Source organism: Sarcophilus harrisii, chromosome 1 (assembly GCF_902635505.1).
Source record: "Sarcophilus harrisii chromosome 1, mSarHar1.11, whole genome shotgun sequence".
In the NCBI taxonomy this organism is placed as follows: Eukaryota; Metazoa; Chordata; class Mammalia; order Dasyuromorphia; family Dasyuridae; genus Sarcophilus; species Sarcophilus harrisii.
The window spans coordinates 160,006,024-160,026,858 of NC_045426.1; positions in this window are offsets into that span (position 1 = coordinate 160,006,024).

Genomic DNA, 20,835 nt, shown 5'->3' on the forward strand with positions numbered 1-20,835 from the left:
GCAACTGCAGCTCCAAACTCTCAAACTTAAAAGATCCACAAACCTCAGCATCCCTATTAGCGGGGACAACAGGTGTTCATCACTGTGCCCAGTTCACTATCCCAATTTAAATGGCATTTATTTTTATAGTGACCTGACCTAACCTTTTTTTCTTTCTTCCAAAACATACAAATTTACACACACACACACACACACACACACACACACACACACATATTTCCACTCAAAGAGATCACTTTGTTTTCACAATAAAAAATAATGGTCACAGAGTTGGGAAGTTTGTTGTTCTCCATTAATCATGCACTAGGATGTCAGGTATCAAGACAACTAAAGGAGAAAAGTCTCAGTGAAATAAATGCAACTTCTGGCATTAATGAGCAGGGAGGGCTTCCTGAGGGGTAACCTGGCTGCTCTTCTAAGGAAAATAAAACGTTTCTCTTTAAAAGGCTAATGGGAACGATCTCTTGAGAGAAAGAAAATTATTAGTTCTGCCACTGACTAAGTGAAGAGTTTGGGGGAGGGCTGGAACCTTTAGCATTGAGCTAAAGGGAAGCAGTAAACCTCTTGAATATTCCACAGCAAGATCAACCTGTTGCTGAAAAGAGCCTAGCAACCTATTCAGTTGATGAGAGATTAAGAAAGAATGGCTGATTCATTCTAAACAAGAATAATCCTCCAATCATATGAATATATCATAATTTGTCTAATGTGGCTAACTTGATCTGTGCCATAGCCAACACTGTTATTTGGTCACTCTCAATAGTAACCCTGCCTGGAAGTGCCCATCCCTTCTCTTCCACTGATCCAAGCTCCACCTTTACCCTCAGCTCAAGTCTTCCCTACTCAGATTACTGACAGTAGCCCTATGATTAGAGCTGTCATGTCTTTCAACACCCCAGGAGGCAATTCATCTGGTCTTGGAGTTCTGAACTCATTTAGGGCAAGTAGGCACTTTCTTTTTTTTTTTTCTTTCTTTCTTTTTTTTCTGAGGTAATTGGGGTTAAGTGACTTGCCCAGGGTCACACAGCTAGAACGTGTTAAGTGACTATGTATAAGTGACTATATAAGGTTATATTTGAACTCAGGTCCTCCTGACTTCAGGGTTGGTGCTCTATCCACTACACCAACTAGCTGAACCGAGTAGGCACTTTCTTACTGACCTTTCACCTATCTTCATCTTTAGGGTATTTTTTTAAATTTATGGAATAAAACAAGCATTTTCATAACAATACAATTTTTTTAAAAATATGACTGCATATGAAATTACACAAAGTTATCATGCAAATTAATATACTTTTAAATTTTTTTTCCTTTTTTTTGTTTGTTTGTTACTCTTAACTACATCTGTTCAACTCTGTCCCAGTGGAAATATCATTCTTTGTGATGGAAAAGACAAATGGGAAATGAGAGTTCAGTAGTTCTGCTTCCTCTCTGTTCATTAACATCATGATACGCATCTTTCGTCACATAAGCAATAAGGCTAAACTGGTGATCTCACTGACATGGGAACTCCCAAATCATAAAATTCCCTCAATCAGTATAGATCAGTACATTCTCTTCAATTTAGTCTTAGAGAGATGGCTAGAACACTGAGCAGGTTATGTCACAGGATCACACTATAGTAAGCAGGTTATCAATGATAAAATTTGAACTCAAATCTGCCTCACTTTGCCATTAACTCTATAATAATCACTAGCATTTATTTAGCACTTACTATATGCCAGGCACTGGGCTAATGACAATTATTATCTTATTTTACCTTCACACTTTACCAGGGACATAGGTACTATTATGATCCCCTTTTATGGATTTTATGGATTAACTGAGGTAGACACAAGCTAAGTGACTTGCCCATGATCACATGGCTGGTAAATGTCTTCTGAGACCAGATTTGAAATCCAGTCCTCTTAACTTCAGTTTCAGAGCTCTAAACACATTGTTCTATACCTCAAAGGGACCTTCCAGGCCACTTAATCAATAAATAACAAACCAATTCTTTCCTTCTCCTTGCCTCAACAAAATTCTTTGGTTGTTTTTATCATCTTCCACAAGCTCCTTCTAGAATTTAGCCTTCCTGTCTTTTATTTAATAAAACTGTGCAAATTATTTATGTTAATCTTTGACTATATACTTTGACTATATACAGCTCCTCAATCAACTAATCAGCAAGTATTTATCAAGCAGTCTCGTATTAAGTACTAGAGGTATAAATGCAAAGAATGAAATAATCTTTCTCTGAGGTATCTGATATCCTTCTCTCTTGTGTGCATGTCCTTGTAAATCTCAGCTCAATGGAATGTTTTTTGGCTTGCTTAATGGTTTTGTTATGGTTGTTGTAGTTGTTGATGCTTGGTCTCCTTATCTCATCCAGTTTGGAAATACTAAAGTTCTTGTGGGACAAAGACCATGGCTGATCAGCACAAAACTTTGACCTGATCCATTTCCAAATTAATTGCATTCACTCCTCCTTAAGCACCTAATGACCCCCCTACTTCCAAGGTCTCACCATACTAGTGCCAGACAGTATTGACACTCATTCAGATTTAATCTCGATGCAGTTTAATAATGCATCAGACTCAGCATTCTTAAGGGCAAGGATTACCACCATGCTCAACTTTAGTACTTTAATTAAATCCTTCCCCTTTTTCTTTTTCATTAGTATCACCTAGTATCATTTCAACAGAACTTCATCCTTTCGAATTCCCTATCCCTTTTGAACCTCATTCTCTTCTGGAGTCTCTGTCCTTGATAGTCAAGTTTATTATCTCTGAACTTTTAAAAATAAATTGTTGTTCAGTCATTCAACTGTATCTGACTCTTTATGACTGACTCTTCATGACCCCATGGACACAGTATGCCAAGCTCTTCTGTTCAACTTTATCCCTTAAACTCTATCCAAGTTCTTGCTCATTGTTTCCAGGACACTCTCTATCCATCTCATCCTCTGTCATCCCCTTTTCCTTTTGCCTTCAATTTTCCCCAAATTCAGGGTTGCTGTTTTGTTTTGTTTTGTTTTTTTTCAGTGACTCCCATCTTCTCATTATGTGGCCAAAGTATTTAAGCTTCAGCATCAGTATTTGACCTTTCAGTGAATAGTTTGAAATCATTTCTTTAAGTATTGACTGATTTAATCCCCTTGCTATCCAAGAGACTCTCAAAAGTCTTGTCTAAAACCCCAATTCAAAATTGTTGATCCTGTGGTGCTCAGTTTTCCTTATAGCTCAATTCTCAAAGCCATACATTGTCTCTGGAAAACCCATTGCTTTGACTATACAGACCTTTGTCAGAAAGTTGATATCTGTTTTTTAACATGCCGTCCAGATTTGCCATAGTTTTCCTTCCAAGGAGCAAGAGTTTTTTAATTTCATGGTTGCACTTATTGCTGCAATCATCTTTGAGCCCAAGAATATAAAATCCGACACTGCTTCCAATTCTTCTCCCTCTGTTTGCCAGGAAGTGATGGGACCAATTGCCAAGATCTTAGTTATCAGATTTTTTTGTTATTGTTGAATTGATTATATTTTTGTCAAAGCCATGTATGTACAATAGAGACTGGTGGTTCTTTTCTGCTCTACTGGGTACATAGAAATGTCCATTTTATTTTGTTTCAGTTTTGAATTTTTTTAAATAACTTTTTTAAAAAGGGTCTTTCTGGGATTCCCCAGGGTCTATAGCATAAAAGCAGATACCTGATACTGACATTCACAGCCTTCCTCAATCTAGATCTCTACCAGCTCTTCTTTCATCTCTCCCAATGTCACTTCATACCTTATATACTGCATCCCACCTGAACCACAGACAGAGTTATCCCACTATCTTCTTTTGTGGCATGCTTATGAAGAAGAATGACTCTTCCCTTCTCTATATCAGCCTTACTACTGCCACAGTAACCTTCTTCAGGGGTCCTTCTTGGACCATCCAGATGGGAAAGACCTTTCACAATGGATTTTTTTAATGTTAAGCTTTAAGCCAACTTTGACACTCTTCTCTTTCACCCTCATCAAGAAACTTCTTAATTCTTCACTTTCTGCTATCAAAATGATACTTGCATAACTCGGATTGTTGATATTTGTCTGGACAATTTTAATTTCAGCTTTTGAATCATCCAGCCTCACATTTCCCTGCACTCTATGTATAAGTTAAATAAAGTGACAATATAACAGCCTTTGTCATACTCCTTTTCTTATCTTAAACCAATCAGTTGTTTATGTTTAGTTCTAAATGTTGCTTCTTGACCTACAAATTCCTCAGGAAATAAGTAAGATAATGTGATTCTTCCAGTTCTTTGAGAACTTGCCACATTTCATTACTATCTATATAATCAAAGGCTTTCATGTAATCAATGAAGCAAAAGCAGATTTTTTTCCCCCTGGAACTCCATTGCTTTCTCCATAATCCACCAATTTTGGCAATTTGGTCTCTAGTTCCTCTGACTCTTTAAAAGCTAGCTTGTTCTTCTGGCAATTCTTGGTTCATATATTACTGAAAGCTAGCTTGCAGAAACTTAAACACAATCTTGCTGATATGTGAAATGGACACAGCTGTTTGGTAATTTGAACATTCTTTGGCATTGCCCTTCTTTAGGATTGGGATGTAAATTGATCTTTTCCAATCCGTGGCCATTGTTGAGTTTTCCAAATTAGCTAACATATCGAGTACAGCATTTAAACAGCACCATCTTTTAAGATTTTAAATAGTTCAACTGAAATTCTATCATTTTCACTAGCTTTATTGTTAGCAATCATTTCAAAGGCCCTTTTTACTTCATTCTCCAGGACGTCTGATTCTAGATCAGTATTCACATTATCATGATTATTAGTGATGTTAAGATCTTTCTTACATAGTTCTTTTGTGCATTCTTGATATCTCTTCTTAATTTCTTATGTTTCTGTTCTATTTTCTTTTCTACCATTTTTGTCTTTTATTATGTCCATTTTTGCAGGAAACCTTCCCTTAATATTTCTAATTGTTTAAGACACCTCTTTTCTTTCCCATATTGCTGTTTTTTCCTATTTCTCTGTTTTGTTTATTTAAAAAAACATTCTTATCTCTCCTTCCTATTCTCCAGAATTTTGCATTCAGTTGGGTATCTCTTTCTCTTTTTCCTTCTTTCCTTAGCTATTTGTAAAGTTTCATCAAACAGGCATTTTGATTTCTTGTTCCTCTATTTCTTTGTGATTTTTTTAAATTTTATTTTTCTCAATAGTATTTCATTTTTCCAATCATATGTAAAGATAGTTTTCAACATTCATTTTTAAAAGATTTTGAGTTTCAAGTTTTTTCTCTCTTTCTCCCTCATCTTCCCCTTCCTCAAGACAGCAAGCAAACTGATATAGATTATATGTGTTAAATCATTTTAAACATATTTCCATTTTTATCATGTTGTAAAAGAAAAACCAGAACAAAAGAGAAAAACAATGAGAAAGAAAAAGCAAATCAAAAAAGAATGAAAACCGTACACTTCCAGAAAGGCCTGGAGATACTTAAATGAACTGATGCTGAGTGAAACAAGCAGGGCCAGGAGATCATTATATACTTCAACAACAATACTGTATGATAATCAATTCTGATGGACCTGGCCATCTTCAGCAATGAGATGAACCAAATCAGTTCCAATGGAGCAGTAATGAACTGAACCAGCTACACCCAGCGAAAGAACTCTGAGGATGACTAAGAACCATTACATTGAATTCCCAATCCCTATATTTTTGCCTGCCGGCATTTTGGATTTCCTTCACAGGTTAATTGTACAATATTTCAGAGTCCGATTCTTTTTGTACTGCAAAATAATGGTTTGGTCATGTATACTTATTTTGCATTTAATTTATACTTTAATATATTTAACATCTACTGGTCGTCCTGCCATCTAGGGGAGGAGGTGGGGGGAAGGAGGGGAAAAATTGGAACAAAAGATTTGGCAATTGTCAATGCTGTAAAATTACCCATGCATATAACTTGTAAATAAAAAGCTATTTAATAATTTAAAAAAAAAAAACTGTACGCTTCGATCTACATTCAGCCTCCATAGTTTTCTCTCTCTGGATGCAGATGGCATTTTCCATCACAAATCTATTGGAATTGTCTTGAATCTTTGTGATGGATTTTGTGGCAACTTTCTATACAATATTGCAAATCTCTGTGCAAAAATCTGAACTGAAGAGTTCTTCAGTTACTCTACCATATCTAATCCCTAAAATCTATTCATCATCTCCATTTCATATGTATAAGGAATGCTATTTTAGTCATACCTATATGGTCTGATAGTTTTCCTTGCTTTGTTTAATTTAAGTCTGAATTTTGCACTAAGTAGCTCATAATCTCAACCACAATCAGCTCCAGAACTTGTTATGACTAACTGCATAGTTTCTCTACCTTTTGCTACAAAATATATAAACAATTTGATTTTTATATTGATCCTTTGTTGACATCCATGAATAAAGTTCCCTTTTGGATTGTCAAAAAAGAGTGTTTGTGATGACCAAAAAATCATTTCAATAAAACTTTGTTTTTGTTCTTCAAGATCAAACTTTCCTGTCATTCCAACTTTCTTTTGATTTCCTATTTTAGCATTCCAGTCTCCTATAATAAATGTAACATTTTTTGGTGTTTTTTCTAGATGCTATAAGTCTTCATAGAATATATTACTGATATGTCTGTCCTCTAACCAGGGATGTCAGTGGCCAAAGTTGATCAGTTGAATGTTTGCCTTGAATTTAAATAGATGCCATTATACCCCAGGGCTGTTTTTTTCAACTTTTTATTGACTATCAGGGTTACTTCATTTACTCTAAAGGATTCTTGCCCACAGTAGTATATGTAATGATCACCTGAATTAAATTCACTCATTTCTATCATGTTGTTCAAGGGCAGTTAGGTGGCCCAATGGATAGGGCACTAGCCCTGGAGTCAAAAAAAAAACGTCATCTTCATGAGTTCAAATCTAATTTCAGGCACCTGCTAGCTGTGTGACCCTGGGCAAGTTACTTAACCCTTTCTGCCTTAGTTTCCTCATCTTTAAAATGAGTTGGTGAAGGAAACAGCAAACCACTCCAGTATCTTTGTCAAGAAAACACCAAATGGGGTCACAACGAGCCAGACAGGATTGAAAAATGACTGAACAACAACAAAAACATTATCATCCATTTTAATTCACTGACACCCAAGATGTTGAGGTTTAATTATTTGACCACATTCAGTTTACCTAGTTTCATAAATCTTACATTCAGGTTCCTATACAATATTGATCTTTACATCAAGTATCAGACTTTCCTTTTGTCACCAGATGCATCTCAGCAAATTTTCTTTAAGCTTTGGTTCAGCAGTTTCATTAATACTGGAGCTACTTGTAATTGTTCTTCATTCTTCCCCAGGTGCATATTGGACATCTGATCTGAGGAGCTTCTCTTCCAAAATTATCCATTTTATGACTTTAGTACTGTCCATGGGGTTTTCTTGGCAAAGATACTGGAATGGTTTGCCATTTCCTTTTCCAGTGAATCACCTTTTGTTTCCAACAAACCCCACACTAGGTAATGAACTGTTTTTATGATAACTGAATCAGCTCAAATAACCCAATGAGCCAATTAATTGTAAATCAGAGGCAGATTACCTAAACAAAGACTAGTGGGCATCTATGAGAATTATTTCTATAGGTCCACAAGCAGCCCACTCAGGACCAGATCAAATACTAAAGCAGATACTGAATCAAAACAGACAGAAATAACCAAAGAAACAACCAAGTTGTTGAATTTTCAGTGTAAGTATTCCTACTTCATAATCAGCAAAGACCATCAGGCCATAATTTATTGTTTTGTTTATTGTCCAGAATTTTAAAAAGTGATGAAAAATTAATAATTCAAACTAAAAGTGTGTCATGAATACTTTTTTTTTCAGAAAGTCAGTTATTAAACCAGAAACACTAGTTCAACCATTTTTCAGTCACTTTTTTTTCCTGAGGACCAGGAGGCTTAGGATCTAAGGACAAAGATACATGCTTCAAGTATTCAAGGTATTTTGCTATGCTTGTGAACAAGATGGGTACATGAGCAATGGATGTACACAAGAGGAGAATCTGATATTACTTTTAAAAGAGATGAAGTCCATCAGGCTAGTATTAGGAAATGGGGTCAGAGAGTAGGTGTAGAGAATAACTGATGTCAGAAACTGAGATATTATTCATTCTTCTAAAAATCTTTCCTCTGTACAATTGTCTATACTTATAGGCCCCTGTCCTTCAGTAACAATGTGAATTAAATGTGTAAACACTCAAACTGAAAATTTAACAATCCTAATTTCAGAAATAGAGTGAAAGGAAGAATTCATTGGGAAATATAGATGATATAAAAACAAAAAAATTTATCAACAAGGTTTTATTTGAAAAAAATCAAAGGCAACCCATATGCTTCACCTATAGTACTGATGCAGGAAAAAAAGATTAGTACTATTAGAATGGATATACATCAATGAGAGAATTAAGCTGTATCAATATACCAGGTCATAATGTTTAGGGTACCTTAGATTACTTATTGGGTAATTGGGAATATTCCACCGTGGACCTATAAAGTAATAATTATAAGATTGCCATGGCAAAGAAAGATAAGAAAAATATAGCCTCATCTGTTGAATTTTAGCACATATCCCAAGAAATTTCCAATGCCCCTGCCACAATTCAGTGGCTCATGGAAAAAAGAGGTGGATCATTTGAATTACTTAGAGATTTTGATTTATCCATATGATCTCACTACATTTGGAAACATGTTGAAAGAACATGAGGAGAGGGTATTAAATCATCTAGAGGAAGCTGGGCTAAATTGTCAATTGGCCAGTAAAGATTGCTACAAGCCTCTGTTATGTATGTATGAAAGTCATATAGACTTTCAACAAGGAGTACTGACTCTCATAAGATAAAATGATTGTCACCTGGTGACATCTTAAGGAGCTGAGAAATATTCTGGGATTTGGCATGTATTATTGGAAAGTTATGAAGAACCATGATACCCTTTCCAAGTTTCTCAATGATTTTACCTCAAATATATGGTCAAGATGAATCATAAGTAGATGGGCTCTTTGTGTTGGACCACAAGATCCAACCTGAACTAGACCCATCCCCTGGCAACTTTTGGAGATCATCAGGACAAAAAAAAAATGCCACAAATTTTAAAATGTCCTTAAAAGTTTGGTTAGCTATCTCACAAATACATCAGTTTAGGGGTTTTTTGCCCACCTGATAGGCTCTTTCTGCTGACATTGATCTTGGATCATTTGTATAGAAAAACTAGAAAATAACAGCATCTTCCCATAGGGAGCTAACTGAAAGTGAGATCTATCATCTCATCTCCCTATTAGATTTCTTGTTCTGGAAAAGTGGGGTGTATTTGAAAAGTTCCAAAACTGCATATACAGAACTCAGTGTTAGCAATTGACAGACACTAGCCTATGTCCTGACAGTGTCTCAGATGCCAGCAATCAGAGGTAGGTAACAGCCCTGGCCAGTTATAAAATCAACCAGGGATAGCCAAGCTTGTTGTAAAAAGGAATATATATGATGGGTAGCAGGCATCAGACTACAAAGATTCCAACAGAAGGGACAAAGTCAAGGTGTAACAGGGAGAGTCCTGGACTCCTAATTTAATCTAGTCAAAAAAGTTTTCTCATTTGAGAGAGGAAAAGTGGAACACAAAGATATGTACATCTTAGAATGACAGATGATTCTATTGGAGAAAATGTTTCAGAACAGTTAGTATAAGCCCTAAATGATGTGGTCACAGATCAAATCAATGAATCATTTGTTTGATGATTATTTATTAAAGTACTGACTATGTGTCAGGTACCAAGGATGCAAAAACAAAAGAGATAGATCCTGCCCTCAAGAAATTTCCATTAATTACATCTAGTCTGTGAGGAAAATTGGTTTCTTGACATTTCTTCATCTCTCTTTCCCCTTTTTGTCCTAGACTAGAATAGATAACTAGGATCCTGAGTATTTAGTGAAGTTGATTAACAGACCTGTGGTGGAGAAAGAGCAAGGTGTGAAAATGTGCTTATGCCCACTGGTGATATGTACATTAATGATAAACAAAAGAAGGAAGAGTTGTTTATCTGGTCTTTGAGGCCTTGACAAGACTAACCCAGCCCTTCACACAGAAGAACATGGCCAAGAGAGGACCATAAATGGAAGTTGATTTTTTTTTTAAGCTTCAGGCCATGACTCAGATTGAACAATTTCCCAGGTTCAAAATTTCAGCATTTCCTCAATTCCTCACCCTATCTATCAAATTAGTTACCAAATCTTATCATTTATACCTTGCCAAAATCTTTCCAATCTGATCCCTTTTCTCCACTCAGCTATCAAACAGTATCATCTCTTACCTAGATTAATTTGGTCCCTGTTTGAAGCCTCTTCCCATTCCAATGCATCCTATACAGTACTACCAAAGAAGTTTTCCTTAAGTACTTATCCAACCATGTTACTCATCCACTCAACCAATTCAAGTAGCTTCTTATTACCTTTAGAATTAAGTATAAACTATTCTATTAATCACAAGCTGGTTCCCCACTACTTTCTATATTTCCCCTCCTATACTGTATGATACAGACAAAATATTCTTTGTTCATCGTGCACAATCCTTGATCTACCATTTCCATAACCACATATTGGCTATCTCATAAGTCCAAAATGCACTCCCTCTTTGCCTCAACCTCATGGAATCCTTCTCTTACGCCAGGACATACTTCAATCATTATCTTCAATACCTTCGATATCCCCACTTTCTCCTAAGCAAACTTATATTTAACTACTTTGGGTATACTTGTATTTATTCACTTTATATTTATGTTGCATATGTTTTCATATGAACTTGTTGCTTTTCTTTTAGATTGTAAGCTCATTCAGAGGAAGATTGGACTTAAATGTAGAAAAATATTTACAACAGTTCTTTTTGTGGTGGCAAATAATTGGAAAGTGAGGGGATGCCCATCAATTGAGGAATGGCTGAATAAGTTGTGGGACTATTGTGCTATACGTTTTCAAAAAACCTGGAAAGATTTATATGAATTGATGTAAAGTGAAATGAGTAGAATTAGGAGACTTGTGTACACAGTAACAGTAATATTGTGATGATGATCAATTGTAAAAGACTTAGACACTTTTGATCAATACAACCAAGACAATTCTGAAAATCTCATGGTGAAAAATGCAATCTCCAGAGAGAGAACTGATGAAGATTGAAATACATTTTTTTCATTTTCTTTTGCTTGTCTTTTTTTGCAACATGGTTAATATTAAAATATGTTTTGTATAATCTCACATTATAATTGATACTCCATTTGTTGTTTTTTCAGTGTATAGAAAGAAGCAGGAAAGAAAGAATTGGAACTCAAAAATATTTTTGACATAAAATGGTATATTTCATTTTCCCTGGTTACATGTAAAACAATTTTTTAACATTTGTTTTTAAAACTTTGAGTTCAAAATTCTCTCTCTTCCTCCTTCTTCATCACACCTTTGAGAAGGCACACATGAAGTTATGCAAAACATTTCCATAACCTGTATGTGCAAGAATGTTTGTGGCAGCCCTCTTTGTAGTGGCCAGAAACTGGAAACTGAGTGGATGCCCATCAATTGGAGAATGTCTGAATAAATTGTAGTAGATGAATGTTATGAAATATTATTGTTAGTAAGAAATGACCAACAGGATGATTTCAGAAAGGCCTGGAGAGACATGAACTGATGCTGAGTGAAATGAACAAGACCAGGAGATCATTGTATACTTCAACAACAATACTATATTATGATCAATTCTGATGGACCTGGCCATCTTCAGCAATGAGACGAACTAAATCAGTTCCAATGGAGCAGTAATGAAATGAACCAGCTACACCCAGCAAAAGAACTCTGGGAGATGACTAAGAACCATTACATAGAATTCCCAATCCCTATATTTTTGTCTGTCTGCATTTTTTATTTCCTTCACAAGCTAACTGTACACTGTTTCAGAGTCCAATTCTTTTTGTACAGCAAAATAACTATTTGGACATGTATACTTATCTTGCATCTAATTTATACTTTAACATATTTAACATGTATTGGTCAACCTGCCATCTAGGGGAGAGGGTGGGGAGGAAGGAGGGGAAAAATTGGAACAAAAGATTTGGTAATTGTCAATGCTGTAAAATTACCCATGCTTATAACTTGTAAATAAAAAGCTATTTTAAAATTTCCATAAAAGTCATATGGTGAAAAAAAAACATAATCCCCCCCCCAAAAAAAAAAAAAACAAGAAAAAAGAAAAGAAAAAGAAAATGGTATGCTTCAATCTTTATTCAGACACAATCAGTTCTTTCTTTGGGTATGAATACCATTCAAAAATATTTTTAAATGAATGTTTAAAAAAATTTTAAATAAAGACTAAAAATTGTTTCATTTTTTGGTGCACAATGCCTGAGACACAGAAATGTTTCTTGTTAAATTAGTTGATGACTGGACTACTGGCAGGGACCCAAACTGCAGGATGAAGTTCTATGTATTAGTAATATAGCACTAGTTTTAGTTAGTAGTTAGTAATTATACTAACCAAGCAAAACACCACAATCATGAGAATGGCAGAAGCTAGAAGTTTGACATGGAGTACTATACTAAACTATAAGTAATATTACCCTGTGTGAGAGAGAGCAATGAGTATTGCCCATCAACTACAATTGATTGTAGTTGACAACCACCTAATTATGAGAACCCTTCATGATGATTTTAAACACCTTGACCAATAGCAAACTGTAGATTAAGTGAGTTCTTAATTATTGATTCCAAATAGCAGTAAATGTATAGAGAAATTACAAGAACTGTATGCAATTAATTTAAAAGGACAGTGCTATGAATTTTAGTTGTTTATCCGGAAAGATAAGCTCAGCAAACCTCTCCAATCTACATTCCATTCAACTCCCTCCAAAAATCTTCCCAAACACAAATTTAAAGATGTCACTTCCCAGTTCAAAAATGTCAGTGAATCCCAAATGCTTCTGGGATTAAATAAAAACTCCTTTGATTATTTGTTAAAGCCCTTCACAATCTTATTCCAGACAACTTTTCCCCTCCTTTATTAGTCTATGCCACAGTCAAAGGGTTCCTACTTGCTGCTCCTCACACTTGGTTTCTCATCTCCTTCTTCCATATCATTGTATAGATTATCCGCCAGATCTGGAATATACTCCTCCCTCACTTCTAACCTCTAAGATGTTTTGTTTCTTTCAAGATTCAATTCATGTTTTATATCCTATAGGGAATCTTACCTAATCCCTAGTCATTAGTATCTTTTCCTTCTTCAAATTTTCTTACATTTACTTATCTGATTATATCTTATATCCCCCAATAGAATGGGGTCCTTGAAGGCATTTGTGTTTTGATGTCTACAGCCACCTATGTGCCTTGCACATAATGGTACTTAGATTTTCTTTTCATTGGATTGAATCTTTTTGTTAGCTTTGTTAAGATGGAAAAGTCATATTCAATTATTATTTGCCTATCTAGTTCTTTTTTGTATTTCAGTTAGCTTTTTCTTTAACTACTAGAAGACATTCCTATCTAGTGCATGTATTAGTATTGTTTTATTCTATAGTGTTTTTAAGTATAATGTCATTTCTCTATTTGTTTCTTTGGACAGTCTATTTTTTGCTTTTGTCTAATCTGAAATTGTGATTTCAACTCCTACTTTTGATTTGGATGAAGTATAAAACAAAAGTCTATCATTTTTATCTCTGTGCTTCATTATTTTTAAAATGTGTTTTTTTTAATATGCAAGAGATTGTGAGATTCTATTCTCTATTCTGTGATGTCTCCATTTTATGGTCAAATTTAGAATATCAATATGTAAAGCTATAGTTTTTAGGGTGATTTTCCTCCTATCAGATCTCTTTAAATTATCTTTAAAAAAAAAAAAAAAAACCACTAAATACCTGCAGCTTATTTTCCTTGAAAGTATCCAGTACTTGTCTCTACCATTATTCATAGATGCAATACCCTGACCAATGTACTCTCTAGCCCTGACCAATCCCTTGTTTTTACTTCAACTTCTATAATTTTATTTACGCTTCTCTTGCCCAGCCCAGATAAAACTATAGATCAAGAGTTCACCTGTATTTACCATCCCTCAGGACTTTCTTTGAATGACCATACTTCTAGTGTCACAATTTCCCCCCAAAAAAACCAAAAAAGCTCAACCATATTTATTTCTTCCCCTTGTTTATGACTATCTTGAAGATATTTTTGTATGATCATCATTTTGGGGATTAGCCAATATCTCTTCTTTCTATTCTTTCAAATAAGGGGAAACCTGAAAGGAACAATTGTATTGTTTCCACTTTGCCATGTATGGCTTAAATTATCACCAAGTCATTGTTCTATGATTTTTATTTTTTTTACTATATTTGCATAGAAGCATCTAGTAGATAGAATAGTGAGCTAATAAATCAGAAAGATCTAATTTCAAATGTTATCTTACTCATTACATAACACTGGGCAAGTCACTTAAATTTTTCAACCTCAGATTCCTCACCTATAAAATAAAAAGAATAATAGTATCTACCTCTCAAGATTGTTGTAAAGATCAAATAAGTTATGTAAAATGCTTTTTTATGTCGACCTTAAAATGCTATGTAAATATTAGTTAAAATTGTTGTTATGTTATTAACTGGATTTTCATTAAAGGAAAAATTAAAAACTTATAATCTTCTGAAGTTTCATTTTGTCATATATCCTCAATTTGGGGGGATATGCTATTTTATTTTTGTTATATATCATATTCAAGAGTGTTAAATTTGAATCACTCTTCCTTAATATGTAAAATTTCTCTTCAAATTTAACTGTAAAATTCTTTAAAATGGAAGCTCAAAAACTTAGTACAGTAATGTAAACTTAGAATTCCTATGTGGTAGTGCTTTGTGGATTCTCTCAATCTGCATTTTGTTGTCTTTTCCCAAATTTTCTGGGCAGTTTTCTCTTGTGAGTTCCTAAAATTATAGCATTAACACTTTATTTCATGATTTTTCCCCTGAAAGTTCAATAATTATGCTTTGTTTAGCCATATTCTGTCTTCAAACACAACTGTTTTATTTGTTCTTCCAATTTTGAAAATTTTTTAATTGCACTATTTGTTGTTCTATCTCAATGCTTTTGTATTCTCTCTCTGCCAGTTCTGTTTTAAGTGCCCACTACTTTATTAAAACTTTTTCTCCTAATCTAAGCTATCAATTTTCTATTGTGTCTTTCAGATTATTCTTTAAAAACTCTAATTTCAGGGGCAGCTAGTTGGCATAATCAAGAGGACTTGAGTACAAATCTGGCCTTAGATACTTAACACTTCCTAGCCATGTGACCCTGGGCAAGTCATTTAACCCTAATTGCCTCAGCAAAAAATAAATAATTAATTAAACAATCAAACAAATAAATGAATGAATGAATGAATAGAAACTCTAATTTCTTTTTTTTTTACTCTTCCCATGATTTTTTATAATAATTTTTAACCCATAATAAAGGTCCCAGTGTTATTTCTTGGAGTCTACTTGTTTTTCATTATTATTAGTCTTTATTCTAGTGATTTTTCTTCATTTTATTTCATTCATATTTTACTTTTATTTACATATTTATTTATTAATATTTATTTTACATATTAATATTTACTTATTCACATTTTACTTTTATTCATTGAATAAGGGACTCTTTTTGGTTAACTCAGATTAAATCAATCTGTTCTTCATTTTCATCAGGAGGATTCCTTTATCCTTGTTTTAGTCATTCTTTTTCTTTTACTATATGTGCTGCATTTATTGTTGTTTTGAGGTGAGGAAAGAGACCTACACCATGACCACTCAATTACCTTGTCAAAAGTCTTCATCCTTTCATCATATAAGATCACCTAGTTCTTTTTTCTATGCTTATCTTTTTGTTTGCTATCATAAAATGTAAATATCTTCCTGATCTAAAGATATTATTTTAATTTAAATGCATTGATTGAATGTTTATTAATTAGTTTATACATCTTTTTATCTCTTCATCATTGCTGTCTGTACTAAACTAAAAAAGTCACTAGAGAGCAAGACTATATCTGTTTAATTATTCACTTTGATTCTTGCCACTCTAGTACTATAGTCCCTAAGCATTTACACACACACACACACACCATTTGATGATTGTGATAGCAGTGATAGTAGCACCTCACATTCTCAACAACAACAAATTTATTTCATTTGTTTTCATTTAAAGATGATTATTAGAACATTTCATTACAAGATTCCAGGATCTTTGTATTCCTCCAGCAAAAGAACTACTATCCACCTTTATCCTACATATTTGAAAATTGATTTTTTATGCTCTTGGCATTTTCCATGTCCCACAAAATTGTTCACTAAAACCCAACACAATACATATATCTCTGAAAAAAATGGTGCTCTCAAGCCTGCAATGTGGTGCAGTAAATTTGAAAGTACTCTTAATAATAATAAGGATCAACATTGACTTTAATGGTTCTCAAATCTATCACGTAATTTCATTAACCACCCAACACAGATGCAAGCAGGGTGATGTCATACTTTTTCCTCCTTGCTCTGAAACCTGAGTCAGGCGCCAGAGATGGAAACCAGTTTTACTGACTCTAATTGGATTAAAGCTTCTGGCAGCTGCTGATCAATAGGTGGGAGCTGTAGAAATCCAAAAAGACACAGTTATGGGCTTTCTTCAGTTGACACAGCTAACCTTTTAGCAGAAACAAAGTTCATGATCCTATACTTGTTTCAAGTAAAGTAAAAATAGACTGTTTTCTTTTGTATTTGTCCATGTGACCCTAGCCAAAATGGAAGGCTAAGGCTATCACTGATGAAAAAGTATTGCATCACTCCTAGTTGAATCTGCTTTCCCTAAAATTTGTTCAGCAGTTTCAATGCTATCTCAAGAAGGAAAAATATCATAATTACAGTAAAATGGAAGGAATGCCTACTTCATGATTTTTCCCGCAACAGCATGATCTTTTCTGAGTCCCAAGTAGTTTTGTTTTATTATTATTATTGCTAATTTATGGAATAAAACAAGCATTTCCATCACAAAGCATAATAATTCAAAAATATGGCTGCACAAGAAACTGCAAATCTAATAAGAAACTTTCTTTTAAATATATTCACATAATTGTCATGTCTTTGAGGCTCAATTACCCACTAACCAATGAACTTAAAGCTAATTCCCACAGGCAGGATCAAGTCTCTTCTCTAAGATGGAATCACTCTAAAGCTTCTGATAGCCAGGATTATAGAGGCTGGAAAGGACTTTAGAGATCCCATGATCATAGACTCAGATGTAGTCCAGTCTTCCCCCCATTTTACAGATGAGGAACCCCAAATCCAGAAAAGTTGAGTCACATAAATAGTAAGTGACAAGAATTCAAACTCTTTACCATATATTCAGCAGGAAAGTCAGCACTGCACTCATTGACTCCTTCTAATAAGACTTTCTAGGAGAAAGGGTATTTCTTGTATGTAAGAGTTTTCAGAGTCCAGCTCAATGACTTCACAGATGAGGATACTCTAAGAGCAGAGTAATGGAATGACTTACTCCCAAAGACACACAAGAAGCAGCTAGAGGATAAATGATTTAAACCTATGTCCTCTGACTCTAAAGCTGGTACACTTTCCATTCCACAGCATTTACCTCTTACTATACAACATAGTCTTAACCTACCTCAGCTTAATAATTTCACCAAAGAAACAAGATGCACATATCATCTCTTGATGGCTGTAACAAGGATTTTTCAACAGCATGATAAGATGCAATGACCTCATCACTGGAATGTTGCAGAGACAAAATCAATGCTACTTAAAGACCCCTGCAATCAATTAGGGCACTCACCAGATATTCTGAAAGTCAAAGCAGGTCCTGTAAAACATTGATTCACCTAGGGAGCTCATTAAAGATCCACAGCAGTATTTTCCTAATGCAAATGGAGTTGGGTTTTTTGTTGTTTTTTTAATATGGAATCCCTATGAGATCAGGCCTATATGTCTTCCTCTGGCAACTGGCTGGGATGCATTTTTATTGGCTGCATTTCCTCAGTGCCATTACCTAATGTAGTTGGTCATTCATATTTCACCCTTGTTTCACCCTCCCCTGTTGACATGTAACCTCACCTATACAACACCAATGGCATACTCTATTCCAAAATAAATGCTTAAAGAGGAATAAACAAATTTTCTTTCAATGCCCATGAATCTTACATTTAGGGATTCAGTTTGCAGAATGATGAAATTGAGATCCAAAGAGACTAAATAATTTAAGAAAGGTCAGATCCATGGTGAAATGAGGATTTGAATTCTGATCTTGTGATTCTAAATTCAGCCCTCTCTCTATTGTCTGAGTTGCCTCTAAATAATATGTCTCATTCCATGTGATGTGATAGTACATTGTTCTCTTCGGAGAGAGGAAGCTTGACGAAATGATCCCTAGGTTCTCTTTCAATTCTAATACTCCATGATCCATGACTTATGATGTGTTCTTCCCACCTGTGCCCTGACTCTGAGAGTAGCTACATTGCAATCACTGTCCCTACAAAGACATATGGCCCACATGCATTAGAGGTATGAGTGGAAGTACTATCTTTCTTCTATAGGCTGCTGCTATGTTTCTTGCCCCTCTTAGAAACAATTTATCCAAACTCTCTTCTGGCTGCTGGATGGCCAAAATGCCACCCTCATTCAGTCTAAATATCAAATAAGTCTGATTTGAGAAGGAAAACAGAGAGAGATTGTTCTCTCCTGACTAGCCAAGAGAAGAAGCCCTAATACATTCATGGACCCAAAAGAGAAAAATTCAATAATTATTCCCTAGATTTTTTTTTGTCCTTGAGGATATAGCATAGATATAGTCAGACAATAAGCATTGTCAGGGCCTGTACTTAAGGCTAAGAATGCAAAGATAGTCAAAAAAAACAGTACCAATCCTAGAGGAACCCACTAATCCAAAATATAGTAAAAGACTTAGGCCTTTACACCATATTATATGATATATGGCTGAAGAATATTTGACTTAGAAAGAAATAAAACATTCAATTATTTGAAAGGGAGCCAGATGAAAGGCAGAGGGATGAAATATTTAAACCCAGAACTAAAAAGTAGAGGCAACAGGCATAAGTTGAAATAAAAATTTTAGTCTTAACTGCTTTGCCTTTTTTTGTATCCCTAGCTGTTAGCACAGGGCCTGGCACATAATAAGCACATCATAAATGCTTGCTGAATTAATTTGACTTAATGTTAAGAAAAAGTAGCTAAAAACCAAAGCTAAACAAAAGTAGAAATGGACTTCCCAGTGATTTCATCTCAAAGAACTCTCCAAATTGAGGCTGGATAGTTGTTTTGGTGAGGTGGGAGCAAGGGAAGGAAAGCTGTAAAGGGAATTCTTGTATAAGTAAGGATTAGATGAGATGAATTTCCATTGATCTAACTTTGGAATTCTATGTCTCTCAAGTCAGATTTACCTGTCTTCTCCCCCCATCATAGAGATCATATCTAAATTTCAGGGGCAAAAAAAAAAAAAAAAAAAAAAACAGTTTTCGCCTTTGGGAATATTTGTTTCAAAAATTCCTTCTCCATCCTGGTTCACAATCACTTTGCTCCTTATGTCTTCCAACACACAAATGACCGCTCAGGTGATCACTAACTTGGCTAATGTGAAAGGATTAGGAAGTATTCCATTATTTAGCATTCTGTCTCTAAGTATGCATTCAGAGGCAGAGGCAGTGACTGTGTCCCTGGAGTGACAGAAATAAACCTATAGATATAATCAGACATCATTCCCCTGCATCAGATATAGCATGCCAATGGTCTCTATTTCCCATAGAATAGTTTGTATATCATAATCATCATATATCATCAACCTCAGTCCAATACTGGAAAACATGCATTTAGTGCAATACATCTGCCAGACTAAACCACACGGATAGGCAAAGAAAATCTTTGTTCAGTAAGGGATTATGCTGCCTTGGGGCTCACAGACCAGGAGACCCAGAGAGTCAAGTAAATAGGACCCACATCTTATGTTAGCAAGGATAGACAGACTCTGCAGGATACTCAACTGGTAGCAGAGATAATTACATTCAAAGCTTGAACACTGTGTGTGGGTAATTAATAATCTATAAATGTCTTGAATGAGTGCACATATTGAGTTATTCCATCATTAAAAACAGTGGCACAACTAATGCCATTCTGTTGTGGGGTTCATTAACTGGACAAAGTGTCAAGTCAGGTTGGATTTAGTTGTTCATTTCTTCTATTTGCTCTTATTTTCCCCCTTCTATTGTTCATAAATAGAATGGCAATTATTGGATGCATTTCTCATTTATTTTACTGGAAAAGCAGAAATTAGTCGCAGGCACTCCTCTAGCCAGATGTGCAAAGAATAAAGTATTTGGCAATTAAATGGTGAATTTGGAGATTAAAGTACTTTAATAAACACTGTGCGGGAGTGCCTGTGATTTCATTGTCATAGAGAATAGGGAAGGGAGTCTCTCTACTATTGGAGATTAGTACTTATGCTACAGCTGATAGCTATGAAAAATTGCTTATCCCTCTGAGAGGTGAAAGAAGGTCTCAGCTACGATGTGTCCAGAGGCAAGACCTGAACCCTGTTTTTCCAAACTCTAACTCTGACTCTCTATCCATAATACTACAGCTTCTTCTCAAAGTTCTATACCAATGTTCTTAATTCATTATTCAGCCTGCCCTGGGTAGATCTAACCTCAAAGTCACCTCCAGGCTAAAGAAATGAAGATGTGAGGCATTAATCAAAACAAAAGATTCTAAATTCCC